This window comes from Oryctolagus cuniculus, chromosome 20 (assembly GCF_051225735.1).
Source record: "Oryctolagus cuniculus isolate XC-2025 breed Fujian yellow rabbit chromosome 20, ASM5122573v1, whole genome shotgun sequence".
Classification (NCBI taxonomy): Eukaryota; Metazoa; Chordata; class Mammalia; order Lagomorpha; family Leporidae; genus Oryctolagus; species Oryctolagus cuniculus.
Window position 1 is genome coordinate 12,091,111 of NC_142886.1, and position 13,890 is coordinate 12,105,000.

Consider the following 13,890-nt stretch of genomic DNA (forward strand, 5'->3'; position numbering starts at 1 on the left):
TGAGCTTAAAGAGAAGTCTTTTGATGCATTAACTTTGCAAATGTTATTTTACACATTATAACATTTTTTCCTTTGATAGATTATACTGTTTTGGTATCAGCAATAAAATTAGTGTCTTATAAGAAATTAACAGTTTAAGCTCCTGTAGTAAATCATTTGCATTCGAAGATTCCTCTTTATCATAAAAGATAACAATGAAGTTTAAATAGAATATTTCAGAAACTTTTATTTTAAAATGGATTTTATTCAATCTTTATTAATCCTACTTATAGATCAAAATCCTATTAATATCTTAACATTGTGGATTTGCAAATTCTTAACTGTTTTTGCTGCTACAATGCTATTCATAGGAATTTAGGTGCGCCAAAAAGATGTCTACTCTTAAAGATTAATTCTCAGGGAAATTTAGAGCTACAAAGGGCTTGTACATGAAACAAAGTAACAGTTTTTCTCATTTTGGGAAATATAAACATTTTTGTCACTAGCCCTTATTAAAAAAAAGCTGAAAATGAAATTATAGGAAGGCTTTCCAATATCATTTTGTTTAGGAAAATCAGCAAAATGTGCTATAATTTGATTAGTGAAGAATATGCCCAAGGTTAGCAACCCAGAACCACTAGCAGGGAGAAACACTGGAAATGAATTACCACTATATATTTTGAGAGGGAGGAAGGCAGATATTGGAGTGGGCATGTAATCCCCCAAAATTATCTGTAGAGTGAACAGAGGAGTTTGGAGTTGATTTTTCTCTAAGTCCAATGCCTTTCACATTGTTTTTCCCTTTCCTGAGTTTTCTACACTGTAGCACACACACATACACTCATGCTAGCTAACGCTATTGAAAATGTTGCTGCCCCATCTCTGGGTGTTGCTGAAAACATAGTTGTGTGTCCTACACTGCTATTTTTATAAAATTTTGTGTCTTTTATTTTCCATGTCCTTAAATTAAAGGTGGTATCTTATAAATGGTGCATTCTCTCCCTTTGGTGTTAAGATTGCTTTTGGTATTCCACACTCAGAATGTTCTGCTCATGTCAGCTTTAGAATCAGTACTGGACAGATAACCAGTTTGTTATATCTGGCAGAGTTTAAACATATTGATCAGTTTTCAAACACACACACACACACACACACACATACACAAGACTGAATACCAACCACCCCAGATCACACTGTGAGGAGTAGAAAATGAAGGTTCTGGATTTCTTCTCTTTTCTGGACTCCATGGGTACTTCAAACAGTTTTTTCTCTTGATTCTCCTTTTTGTACCCAAATTTCCATTTCCATCACTCAATACATGTGTGCATGCATGTGTGTGTGTGTTTGGAGACAACATCAATCTTGGTTCTTAAAACTCCCAAGGACTACAAAGGCACTTCAAAAAGTTCGTGGAATCAAACAATAACATTATTTTGGTGCAAAAGTTTTTGAAATTCATGCATATGAGAGACTTTCCAAAAGTTCTTGGAAAATACGTATTATGAAAAACTATGCATGGATTTAAAATGTTTTTGCATCAAAATAACAGTATACCCTAACATTCCCATGAAAAGAGAAAATGTGTATCCTATGTTCACTGTTATTAAATAATGCTGTTCAACATGGTTAGTGACTGGTGGACATTTGCTGGCATCTCATCACTTGAAGTTATTCAACTCACGAACGAACATGACTTCCATGTGTGATATTGCTCTAGGCACAATATTCTGACCATATGCATTTGTGCCCAAAGCGTGGGCCCCAGGTAGGATTGTTTTCCATAGCAGTGACTATCCTGTTTGAAGACTGACAGCAAAGTTCTGTTGAAGCTCTCCCTACTAAAGATCTTTGCATTATTTAACATAGCAGGGGTGCAGGAACAAAACTTGGATTTGAGACAGGGCAGGATTTCAGCTCTTTGATGCCTTTTTAACATTTCCATGTTCTCTGTTATTTTTCTATTTGCTCTTAGTTTCAAAATTGTTAAATAACATGTATATTTTCATTCAGTTCAATATTTCAACACATATATAAGAGCAAACTGAGCAAATCAGTCAACTGGAGTAGTCTCTATTCTTAACAGCCTTTCCCAAAATCTTAGCACTTCTGGTAAGGAGAGAAGAGAGCAGATTTTCAGTCTGGTTCTTCCACTGGCACTTGCATTCATGACCTCCCCTTCCCTGTAGTTTTCCACTCTGCTGTAAGCAGGGGGAAGACAAACTACTCTGCAGGGAACCTTGAGCTGCTTGCCTGCTGAGGAGAAAAGAGAAGACAAAATCCAGATGTCCGTTGGTCACCAGGAAGAAAGGCAGGGTCTGAATGGAGGCGGGCAGGGGGTATTTGCCCTTCAGGACACCAACAGCAAATAAGAAACTGCTAAGCTGGAGGTGTTGCAAGGAGTCTTCCCCCTCCTCTGTTCCTTGTGTAGCCTAAAGTAGTTTGGGATCAGATCAAGGGAGATAATAGCCGTGAAAGTGCTTTGAATAATATAATGGAAGACATAAAGCTTGAGTTTCTCTCTATTTGCCATTGATTTTCCCAGTCATCAGGGTAGATGCCAGAACTTTTTGAGAAGCCATAAATGTCAATAACATGCACTCAAGTTCCAAGTTTACCTTACACATATGTAGAGAAAATTGAGCAGTCTAAATTGTGTCCAGATATGACAACTGGAGTGCCTTTGCTCCCCTGTCACTCGTTAGGGAAAATACACACACCACACATACCCTCTCCTCCCCTCCTGTACTTTAGGAAATAAAATATCTTTCAAAAGCACCCGTTAATGTATGGTCTATGTAAAAAATGTAACCCTAAATTCATTAATCTGAAAATTAAATTAAAATTCCCTGCAGAGCACCTTTTCACTTTCAGAATTAATTTCCAATATCATGCAGATTTCTTTATACAGATTAGGAGTTAGGTCATGTTCCAGAATTCTTCCTAGTTTAGACTTCTGAGCTATAAGATAGATCCCAGAAGTTCATGCTAAAGCAGTGGAAAGTCCACTAGGTATTGAATCAGTTAAGGATTCTGACCCAGTTTATTTAGATTCACTTCAGAGCACAGTGCTGGAGGTGACAAGGTACATGCTTATTCCTCCATGACACAGGGACTTCATTTCAATAACAGCAACGTCATCTGACCTGCCTCACTTCTCAACCCTGTAGGAGACCCATAACTTCTGCAGCACTTCAAGCATTGTGTTTTGTTGTTACCTTTGTCGTCTTACTGAATTGGCTTTATATGGAACCGACGTTTTCTTTTATATATTTTACGCAGATGAATGAATGAACAAATGGACAGATGGATGAAGGAGGGACAGAAAGATGAAAAGATGTGTGTGCTGACAGATGGACAGATGAATGGGTTGATGGGCTGAGGGACAGTTGGCTGGTTGCATGCGTGTATGTGTCTACATGGATGGAAGTACAGACAGACTAACTTTGACATAAAACTAAGAGTCTATTTTGGATATTTTATGTGGATGGATGAATGGGAAGATGTATGCATGTGTTTATGTATGAATGAACAGATGAATGGATTGACAGATAAGTAGAATTACCTACTATTTATCAGATAGACTAACAGAGACCCTCAATGTAACACTCCTAACTTCCATATTGGAGAAACAAGGCATAGGCTCTGGGTGATAAAGAGCCTTATCTAACTTCAGAGAGCTGGAAAGTACCAGAAAAGTTTCAAACCCAGATCTCTGACTCCAAATCAAGTTTTTATTTGCCTCAAAGTGACTCTCAGACCCACATGAGGTAGATGGTTTTCGTGTCAGCACTCACAGAAAAAAAAAAAAAAAACTGTTAAAATGAATTCTGAGGGGGAAACACTTCAGTGGTTCCAGGTCTTCCCATGAATGTTCGCATCTGACTACAGAACTGCAGAGTCTGACTTGTTCAAGTTGCTAAGGTAGGAGAAACTATGTTATATCTGCTTATGCACAGGGAAGGTGTGTAACAACTCACAGCATCACCTTAGCTTCTCCTCTGGATGAAGCAGTGTCATGATCAGTCCAGAAAGCGCTGGGGATGCAGATGTGAGCTTCTTAAAGAAAAAGGCGTTTCCTTCTCCTTTTACTGTGCCTTTCAGTGTTTACAGGTGTGAATGATCCAGGACAATTACTACAATTAAAAGTCTTGAACGAATGCTTAGAGTAGTTCAAATGCATTACTCCAAGACTCACTTTCAGGGTGAGTATTTTGTGTAGGGTAAAGATGCCTCTTGGGACACCAGAATCCCATATCATCAGAGTGCCCATGTTTGTGTCATTGCTCCACTCTAGCTTCCAGCTAATGCACACCCAGGGGCCCTGCCAATCATGTATGAGACCCAGATTGGCTTCCTGGCTTCTGGTTCCAGCCTGGCTCAGCCCTTTTGGGAGTGAACCAGTGCATGGAAGATTTCTCTCCCGTTGTCTCTGTCTGGGCTCTCCATGTCTTTCAAATAAAATTACAATGAATCCATAGGGGCTGGTGCTGTGGCACAGCAGGTAAAGCTGGTGCCTGAAGCCAGCATCCCCTATGGGTGCCAGTTTGAGTCCCAGCTGCTCCACTTCTGATCCAGCTCCCTGCTATGGCCTGGGAAGGCAGTGCAAGATGGCCCAAGGGCTTGGGCCCCTGCACCTGTGTGGGAGACCTGGGAGGAATCTGCTAGCTCCTGGCTTTGGATCAGCCCAGCTCCGGCTGTTGTGGCCATTTGGGGAATGAACCAGTGGATGGAAGACCTCTCTCCTTCTCTCTGCCTCTGCCTCTGTAACTCTACCTTTCAATTAAATAAATAAATCTTTTTATTTTTTTTTTTTATTTTTTGACAGGCAGAGTAGACAGTGAGAGAGAGAGACAGAGAGAAAGGTCTTCCTTTGCCGTTGGTTCACCCTCCAATGGCCGCTGCGGCCGGCGTACCGCGCTGATCCGATGGCAGGGGCCAGGTGCTTCTCCTGGTCTCCCATGGGGTGCAGGGCCCAAGTACTTGGGCCATCCTCCACTGCCTTCCCGGGCCACAGCAGAGAGCTGGCCTGGAAAAGGGGCAACTGGGACAGAAACCGGTGCCCCGACTGGGACTAGAACCCCGTGTGCCAGCACCACAAGGCGGAGGATTAGCCTAGTGAGCTGCGGCGCTGGCCATAAATAAATCTTAAAAATATAAATCATTAAAACATTTAAAAAAAATTCGCCTGTCCGCACAGCTCCTGCTCGCTCTGGTCCTGTGTGCTTCTGCCTGGGGTGTTGTCGCCTTCCTCCCCCAGGCTAAAACCATGGAAGTGCTGTCTGTTTTATCTGTTGTATGTTTTGTGTTATGTCTGTGGACATCTTGTGTTACTTACAGTGGCGTTTCCTCTCTCACCAACAGGGTGAATCGGAAGCAACTTGTACAGAATATTAATTAACTTAACTGAGGAGAATTTTAATGTTGATCGACTACTAATGCTTATCAGAAGTTAGCCCATTACTTCTCTTCTCACTTTGATGGTTTAATTAAATGATGATCTTGTCTGGGCTTTCTTGTCTAATGTGTTGATAAGCTTTGTGTATAATGTTTTCATCCTAATTTTTGACATGTATCTATGATTTCATAATAAAGGTGATTTGTTGAGCTTAGAAAGCATACCATGCAGTAAAAATCCATCTGTTTTTATCCAGTTTGAATGCTCAGAACAAACACATTTCCCTCATTTACTGCTGTTGATGCTGGAGTTTGTTTGTACTAAAACTAGAGAAATGGCACTCGCTTCTTGCAAATATCTTCATTTTCCAAGATACTTCCATTGTGTTTTCTCGGTAACAGCAAATTCAACAGAAAATTATACTTTGTCAAAGTTTCTACTCAGTCTTCACGTAGGCTAGTTGTTCGCAACTGTATTCAATTTTACTCCCAAGGGACATTTGGCAATTTCTGGGAGCATTTGTGGTTGTCTTAACTGGGGCAAGAATGTTATTGGCATCTATGGGTAGGTTCATGGAGACTGTTGAACACCCTACAATACATAGGACAACCAACAATTAGGAATTTTTCAGCCCTGAATGTTCTAAGTATTGAGGCTGAGAGGCTGAGGTCAACCACAGCGTTGCTCTTTTCAAATTACAAAAACCATCACATGAATGACTTGACCCACATTGGCATCTGAAGTTGGCTTATCCAGGAACTTTTCTAGAAATACCCCTGAGATCCATCTTGGAAGTAGTTCCACATTCAAACCAGTGTCTCTTGTTATGGCATGGAGGATCCCAGGGTTTCAACCTTGTCAATGTGTACCTATCTACATCTCACACCCAGTACCATCTGTCTGACCAGAGCAAAATTATATTCTGTCATGATAGAGTGATCATTCTCCATCCAAATGCTGCAATTTTAGCTTAGTGTAACCCATACAGAATGCTTTATATATTTTTCATTGAATATTTGTGTGTCTATATATTTATATTTTTATTTATTTTATTTATTTGAAGGTGGAATGATGGGGTATACTGTGGAGAAAGAGAGATCTTCCTTCCACTGATTTTAGCCCCTAAGTGCCTGCAACAGCTGGGGCTGGCCCAGGCCAATGCCGTGAGCCTTGAACTCCACTTGGGTCTCCGACATGCGTGGCAAGGATTATCTGTCGTCTTCCAGGGAGCTGGATTGAAAACAGTGAATGGCTGGCACTGCGGCTCACTAGGCTAATCCACTGCCTTGCGGCGCCGGCACACCGGGTTCTAGTCCCGGTTGGGGCGCCGGATTCTGTCCCGGTTGCCCCTCTTCCAGGCCAGCTCTCTGTTGTGGCCAGGAAGTGCAGTGGAGGATGGCCCAAGTGCTTGGGCCCTGCACCCCATGGGAGACCAGGAGAAGCACCTGGCTCCTGCCATCGGATCAGCGCGGTGCACCGGCTGCAGCAAGCTGGCCGCGGCAGCCATTGGAGGATGAACCAACGGCAAAAAGGAAGACCTTTCTCTCTGTCTCTCTCTCTCTCACTGTCCACTCTGCCTGTCAAAAACAAACAAACAAACAAACAAACAAACAAACAAAACCAGTGTAGCCAGTACTTGAACCAGTCCCTCCAATATGGGATGTAAATGTCCCAGTTAGCATCTTAACATTCCATGCTTAAACACCAGCCCTTAAGGATTTATTTATTTATACTGGCTTTTTCCATGCTAAATTTCTTAAGGAAAGTAGGTAATCAACTTTTATTTTTAAAATCATTTTGATAGATTGTTTTCATTTTTTTTCTTCTTTCATTGTTTATTTGAAAGAGAGAGAGGTAGATACAGAAAGAGAGAGGAAGAGGGAGAGAGGGAGAGAGAGAGAAAGAGAGAGAGCACGCGAGAGCAAGTGAGCCTGGAACTCAGTCAGGTCTCCCACACGAGTGGCAGTGCTCCAAGTCCTGCTGTCTCCCAGGGTGCATATGATCAGGAAGCTGGAATTGGAAGTGGAGTCCAGACTCAAATTCAGGCACTCTGATATGGGAGTTTGGTTGTGCCAAATACTAGTCCCTTAACTTTTATTTTGGAGGAAGAGTTTGCTTAACAATCACACATTATTCTTTTAAATGTTCCTGAATTACAAATTAGTTCTTTAATGACAGTATCTTCTCTTTTACAGTTGTAGAGGGTCTAATAAATGTTGGTGCAAATGTCTTCCCTGGGCTTGCAAGGTTCATTTGAAAAGGAGGCATGATGGCTTAACTTTGGCTACATTCGCCCCTGTTCTCATCCCCTGTCTCTTCTTGGTTGAACTTGGCCATGGTTGACTTATGAAATCATATTTGGAAAGAAAAGCTGTACTTAGAGGAAATTATGAACTTGCCTGTGCACCTCAGTGAGAAACTCATTGAGAATCCTGCTCATGTCATGTTTCCATTACTATAATTATTGAAAATCTCATTTAATGTGATGGCTCCTACATAACTACACACATATACATCTCCTCCATGTGAGTGAACTAAGCATACGAGGCAACTGATAATCCTAACAGAACAGCTACCACTCTCATTTCTTTGTGAATGAGGTGATGCCTAGAAATAATGTTTGACTCCAGGAATCTTCTTCCTTAGCCTACCAATGATTCATGGTTTGCTTTGAAATGAATTTTCTCCATCACAGGAACATTGATGTCAGGTGCAGATCTGCTTGAGCAGTTTTCACTGTGAAAGTTTTATTGTTTTATAACCAAGTAGCGCTATTGAAATATACTTTAAATAGCATAAATTCACTCATTATAAGTGTAGAGTTTGTCAATTCAAATGTCAGTACAAAAATCATGATGATCGAGTTCTGGAACATTCTATGACCCCCCAGTGGTCCTTTACATGCATTGTCAACCCTCTCTACCTTCTCAAGCCCCTGCCCATCACTGATCTGCTTTCGTTCTTAATAGATCTTGCTTCCAATAGCACTTTTATTTAAGTAGAATCATACAATATAAAATCTTTAGTGCCAAATTCTTTAAAAAATTTTAATTAATATAAAAAATAGATTTTATGCATTCTGTAGGCACAGTTCCAAGGAGACAATCACACTTCCCTCACTCCCCTGCTCCCCCTATCCTCCTCCCTCCTTACCCTCTCTTCATCAGTTTTTGCAAAGCCATAATTTAAACCCACTCTAGACTCACAGGCCTAATTTGTCACTAATCATAATATTCAAGAAGTAAAACTAGGAAGACTACAGTTCCACAGGATTACAAGCAAGGGCTAAAACACAACAATTATTTCTCAAAATGGCCATTTGATTCCTGTATATTTTTTGGTATTCTATATTAACTTCCATACATCACACTTCTGCATTTGGAAATATAAAATTCTCAACACCATTTGTTGACGAGACTATTTCTCCATGATTGATTATAGCTTCTTTGTGTCAAAGATTAGTTGGTTGTAGACTTGTGAATTGATTTCTGGGTTTACTATTTTGCTCCATTTGTCTACATGTCTATTTTTGTGCCAATACTAAGCTATGTTGATTGTATGTGCCCTGTAGTATGTCTTGAAATCTGGCATTATGATGCCTCTGGTTTGTAGTTAAAATTGCATTAGCTATTGAGGATCTCTTGTGTTTCCATATGAATTTTATCATAGTTTTTTTTTCTAGATCTGAAAATAATGTGTTTGGTATATTGATTGAGATCATATTGAATCTGTAAATTTCTTTTGGTAGTATGCATATTTGGTGATATTAATTCTTCCAGTGTGTGAAAATGGAATATTTTTTCCAGTTTTGTATTGTCTTCTTCTATTTCTTTCTTTAATATTTTGTAATTTTCATCATAAAGCTGTTTCACATACTTTGTTAAATTTATTCCAAGGTATTTAACATTTTTGTGGCTATTATGCATGGGACTAATCTTACAAGTTCTTTCTGAGCTATGGCATTTTCTGTGTATACAAAGGCTATTGATTTTGTGTGTTAATTTTATATCCTGCAACCTTACTAAACTCTCTTATGAGTTCTAATAGTCTCTTAGTGGGATCTTTTGGTTCCCATATATATAGAATCATGTCATATACAAACAGGGAAAATTTTACTTCCTGCTTTCAAATTTGTATTCCTTTGATATTTTTGCTGTCTAATGGCTCTTGCTAAACCTTTCAGGACTACATTGAATAGCAGTGGTGAAAGTGGGCATCCTTGTCTGGTTCTGAAACTTAGTGGGAATGCTGCCAACTTTTCCCAATTGAATAAGATGCTGGCTGTAGATTTGGCATAAATTGCTTTGATTGTGTTGAAGAATCTTCCTTCTATATCCAGTTTTCTTAAGATTTTCATCATGAAAGGATGTTGTAATTTTTCAAATTCTTTCTCTGCATGTATTGAAATAATCATATGGTTTTTGCTCTGCAGTTTGTTAATGTGATTTATCACATTTATTGATTTGCGAATGTTGAACCATCCCTGCATACCAGGCATAAATAACAATTGGTGCAGGTGAATGATCTTTCTGATGTGCTGTTGGATTCTATTAGTGAGTATTTTGTTGAGGATTTGCATCTATGTTCTTCAAGGAGATTGGTCTACAGTTCTCTTTCTCTGTTGTATCTTTTTCTGGATTAGGAATTAAGGTGATGCTGGCTTCATAGAAGGAGTTTTGGGGGATTCCCTCCCTTTCAATTTTTTTGAATAGCTTGAGAATAACTGAAGTTAGTTCTTTAACTGTCTGGTAGAATTCAGTGGTGAAGCCATCTGGTCCTGGGCTTTTCTTTGTTGGAAGGGTCTTTATTACCGATTCAATTTCTTTCCTGGTAATCAGTCTGTTTAGGCTTTCTATGTCTTCATGGCTCAATTTAGGTAGGTTGGGGTTTGGGTTGTTCTTGTTTTTCTGAGTGCTTGAGATGAATTATTAGATCTTTTCTAATTTTTTTCCAATTTCTTGGTATAGGGACTGATTGCTATAAATTTCTCTCTTAACATTGCTTTTTCGATATGTTGTACTGTCCTCTTCAATCATTTCTAGAAAATTTTGATTTCCCTTTGGATTTCCTCTGTGAACCACTGTTCATATTGAATTCTTCATTTGTACTATTTCAGTTCGATTTACCGTCAATATGTCTATCTCTCAACAAAAATATTCATCTATACCATGTATGGATTTCTTCATCTCATGAATTTGTTTCTCTGTGCTTCCGAGTAATCTCATCATCATTATTCTGAATTCATGTTCAAGCATTTCCTCCATCTTTCCTCTTCACATTCTGATAATGAGGTGGTGTTGTATTCCTTTTGGAGAGCCATATTGTCTTACTTGTTCTTGTTTCTGCATTTATTTTTAGGCGTTTGAGGAAATGCTTGTTGGTTTTCTCCTCTGGTGGCTTTTATCTTTGAACTTGCCTTTTCGTCTTAGAGAATGTGCGTTCCTTCAGTGGATATCCAGAGGTGTGTGCTGGGTGTGACCAGGGGCTCTGCTCAGTGCTGAAGGCTGGGCAATGCTCCAGGGTGACACCTATTTTGGGCAAGGTAGATCTCCTCTAATTTCAGCTGGAGGGAGGATATGATCACGTCTGTTGGCATAATCACAGCCTCAACTCCTCTCTTCCAAGGATTCCAGGGACTACTCTACAGTGGCTACAATCCCCCACCCATGCAAACCCATGAACCACTGATCCCTGTATACTTTTTCTTTATTTTTTTTAAAAGATTTATTTTATTTATTTGAAAGACAGAGTTACAGAGAGAGGTAGAGCCAGAGAGAGAGAGAGGTCTTCCATCCGATGGTTCACTCCCCAGAGGGCTGCAACGGCAGGAGCTGTGCTGATCTGAAGCCAGGAGCCAGGAGCTTCTTTTGGGTCTCCCACGTGGGTGCAGGGGCCCAAGGACTTGGGCCATCTTCTACTGCTTTCCCAGGCCATAGCAGAGAGCTGGATCGGAAGTGGAGCAGACGGGACTCGAACCGGCACCCATATGGGATGCTAGTGCTGTAGGCTGGGGCTTTAACACACTGTGCCACAGCACCGGCCCCCTCCTGTTTACTTTTCAAACAATCTTTGTCAGTCCCTATATTTTCTGAAGAGTCACTTGATTCTCTTCCCTAGTTTCTTCATCTTCAGCAGATATTGCTTTCCATGGGTGCATGTTTTCTCAAGTTCAACTAAAACAAAACAAAACAAAACAAAACAAAACCTCTCCAGGCCTCTCTAAGCAGGAGCTATGAGTATAAAGCAAAGCTCTGTCTAGAAAAATCTTAGATTGGCTCACCAGCTTAAGAAATGCAATAAATATGAGATTTGAAAGTCTACTTTTGTTAGTTTGTATTGTTAGACTCTTTCCTAGAGAGTCATGAGTAAAATACTTCTTCTTTTGACTTGGTGGCTACAGGTCATTTTTCCATAGTAGTTTGATGAGACAGAGCATAACCCAGGCCATAGGAGCAGGATTACTCACGGTTAGAGGGATCTGGCATTGCCCCGAAGCTCATCTTTTGGCTTCTTTCCACTGTAACATCTGAAAGTTAGAGCACAGCTCTGAAAGATGAGGCTTGTTGAAAAGCGCTTCTCATTCCTAGTTCCCCCAGACGGCACGGTTTCTAAATATGCTTGCTCTGTGTCTCAGCCCACACTCACACTCATATAGAAAAATATACCCCATCCCCATTCTGATCCCATGACGACCGTGAGTCCTCCTCTCGGCAGTGCCTGGCACAGAGCCATGCATGTAGAATGCATTTTGTGATTCCTTGCTGACTAGATGAATGTTGGTCATTATCTTATTGTTACTTGTCACCGTTGTGGGGCTGACGCTGTGGCATAGTGGGTAAAGCTGCCGTCTGCAGTGCCAGCATCCCACATAGGCACTGTTTTGAGTCTGGGCTGAACACTTCTTATCCAGCTCTCTGCTGTGGCCTGGGAAAACAGTAGAAATTGGCCCAAGTGCTTGGATCCCTGCATCCACGTGAGAGGCCTGGAAGAAGCTCCTGTCTCCTGCCTTTGGATCGGCACAACTCCGGCCATTGGTGCCATTTGGGAAGTGAACTAGCGGATAGAAGACCTCTCTCTGTCTCTGCCTCTCTTTCTCTGTGTGTAACACTGCCTTTCAAATAAATAAATCAATCTTCAAAAAAAAGTCATCATTGTAAAATGCTGAGTGAATATTTTTTAAAAAGATATTTATTTATTAATTTGAAAGTCAGGGTTACAGAGAGAGAGGAATAGACAGAGAGAGAGAATCTTCCATCTGCTGGTTCAGTCCCCAGATGCCACAATGGCCAAGGCTGGGCTAGGCTTAAGCCAGGAGTTTCCTCTAGGTCTCCCACATGGCTGGCAGGGGCCCAAGCACTTGGGCCATCTTCAGCTGCTTTTCTTTTTTTTTTTTTTTTTAAAGATTTATTTATTTGAAATCAAAGTACAGAGAGCCAAGGCAGAGGGAGAGAGAGAGGTCTTCCATCCACTGACTCACTCCCCAAATGATCGCAATGGCTGGAGCTGGGCTGATCTGAAGCCAGGAGCCAGGAGCTTCATCTGGGTCTCCCACATGGGTGACAGGGACACAAACACTTGGGCCATCTTCTGCTGCTTTTCTCAGCATTAGCAAGGAGCTGGATTGGAAGTGGAGCAGCCAAGACACAAACCAGCACCCATACGGGATGCCAGCATCCCAGCAGCGGCTCTACCTGCTACACCACAATTCTGGCACCTACTGCTGATTGTTTTCAATTCAACTGCTTGTTTTGAAATCAGTGCAGATCCACAGGTAGCTAGCAGATGGTGCAGAGACATCCTGTGTATCCTTTACCTGTGTTCGCCAAACACTTATATTTTACCTCACTCTGGGGCAGCATCAAAGCCGGGAGTTTGATATCAGTAAAACGGGAATTTATAGCATTAAGCCATTTTATCACACATTTGATCACCACTGCCATCAAAATACAGAAATGTTTTGGCACCAAAAACACCAAAAAATTCTCTGTTGTGCTAACGGGTTGCCCTCCTCACTAACCCTTATCCCCGACAGCTACACATTTGTATCCCAAAGCTATCATCCTTTATTTCAAATTTTCATATCAACAAAATTGTACATTTTCATATAAGTAAAATTGTAAATAAAATTTCATATAAAATAAAATTGTAAAGAAGTTCTCTTATAAAATTGGCATTTTTCATGCACCCTAATTCTGTATCCATCCAAACTGCTGTGTGAGTGCATAACTTACTCCTCACGATTGCTTTATCCTAGTCCATGGTACAGATGCACTACAGGCTGACCATTGAGGAGTATTTTGGTTGCTTTCAGTGTTGTTCTATTATAAAGAGTCAATTCTATGAATTATACACAGGCTTTGTGGGAACACTGGTTTCATTCATCTGGTTTAAATATTCAGAGGCACACTGAATCATATAGTAAGTATACGTTTAATTTTAAGAAATAAACTGTTGGGGCTGCCGCTGTGGTATAGCGGATTAAAGCCCCAGCTTGAAGTGCCAGCATCTGATATGGG

At 40.6% G+C, this 13,890-nt stretch overlaps 1 protein-coding gene across 1 annotated transcript in view; it reads left to right on the forward strand.

The window, feature by feature from the left end:
* The window catches only part of KCNH5 (potassium voltage-gated channel subfamily H member 5), a 439,958-nt gene that overhangs the window by 391,303 nt on the left and 34,765 nt on the right, over window positions 1-13,890 (forward strand). The window lies entirely within an intron of this gene.